Source organism: Leopardus geoffroyi, chromosome B2 (assembly GCF_018350155.1).
Source record: "Leopardus geoffroyi isolate Oge1 chromosome B2, O.geoffroyi_Oge1_pat1.0, whole genome shotgun sequence".
In the NCBI taxonomy this organism is placed as follows: domain Eukaryota; kingdom Metazoa; phylum Chordata; class Mammalia; order Carnivora; family Felidae; genus Leopardus; species Leopardus geoffroyi.
Genome location: NC_059332.1, coordinates 119246913 through 119248304, shown reverse-complemented (window position 1 = coordinate 119248304; position 1392 = coordinate 119246913). Strand labels below are relative to the sequence as shown.

The 1392-nt window shown below is 30.3% G+C and overlaps 1 non-coding gene across 1 annotated transcript; it reads left to right on the top strand.

Moving 5' to 3' along the window:
* The first annotated feature begins 642 nt into the window (after positions 1-642).
* LOC123609974 lies at positions 643-749 on the top strand. Its single transcript, XR_006718016.1, has one exon. It is a non-coding gene; the product is annotated as a U6 spliceosomal RNA (small nuclear RNA).
* The last annotated feature ends 643 nt before the right edge of the window (positions 750-1392 follow it).

Genomic DNA, 1392 nt, shown 5'->3' with positions numbered 1-1392 from the left:
TAATTGTTATCACTGGAATGTTGATCTGAGCTACTCTGCCTTTACCAAGAGAACCCTTACCTAATATAAGATTAGATGTATTCTCTGTTTAGAAAGTACCTAGGGGAAAAAATCAGTAAATAAGAAAGTCCTCAAATGAAAACTGAAATATAGTACCTAGGGGAAAAAATCAGTAAATAAGAAAGTCCTCAAATGAAAACTGAAATATATTAAGAATAACCCAAAAGAAAAATGAGCAAAAGAATGAACAAACATTTTACAGAGGGGGAAACACAAATGGTCAATAAACATATAAAAAGTGATCAACTCTAGCAATAGTCAAGTAGCTTCAAATTAAGATAACAATATTATATCTATTTTTAACAAAAATTAAGACGACTAACAAAACCAACATGTGGATCAATGCGAATGTGTATACAGTGCTAATGGGAAGATAAAATTGTACCCCAGCAAATAACTTGATACTTTTGAAAAGTTAATCATTTGCTATTCCATTCCAAGATATACACAATATACATACAACCTCAAAAATCTCTTTGTGCATCAGGAGTACTAGAATGTTCAGGGAAGCATGTTTCACAATAACATAAAAAAAACCCCAGGGAAACCAAATGTCCACTTACAAAAGAGTAGACAAATTTTGTGCTTGCTTCAGCAGCACACATACTAAAATCGGAACGATACAGAGAAGATTAGCATGGACCCTGTGCAAGGATGACACACAAATTTGTGAAGCGTTCCATATTTAAAAAAAAAGACTAGACAAATTTTGATACATTCTCAAAGTTCATATTACACAGCAATGAAAAGAATGACCTATCACCAGACAATAATATGTATTATCTTAGAAACCGTACCAAGTAGAAAAAGACTAGATATATACATTATGAAATCATTTTTATAAAGTTGAAAAAAAGGAACTAAATAATATTTCAATTCACATGGCTACACAGAAAAGTTAATTTTTTAAAGAGTGATTAATGAAAAATTCAGCATAGAGGTCATCACTGGGCAAGAAACAGGATATGAATAAGTAAAGAATAAAAAGGTATGGTATTTTTCTCATTCTTAAGGAGGGGATGGGTTCACAGGCATTCCTTTGAAAATATGCTTCATAAATTATTCATATTTACATATAATCTTTTGTATGCATAAAGTAAAATATTAAAATGTAGAAGGGGCTGAAAATGAAGAAAACTTGGAAAAGGATGAATAAAAGCTTAGTAGCAGGAAGGATATCTTGTTGTCATGTTTTTAGCTGAGTAAATACTAGTTAGCTAAATATATTTTTTGTAAATCTCAACTTAGACATTTAAATAATTAGGTAATCAGATGTCTTTTAAAATTAACATATTTTTTGGAGTAGCAAGGCTTTCAAAAGTCATATTTGTG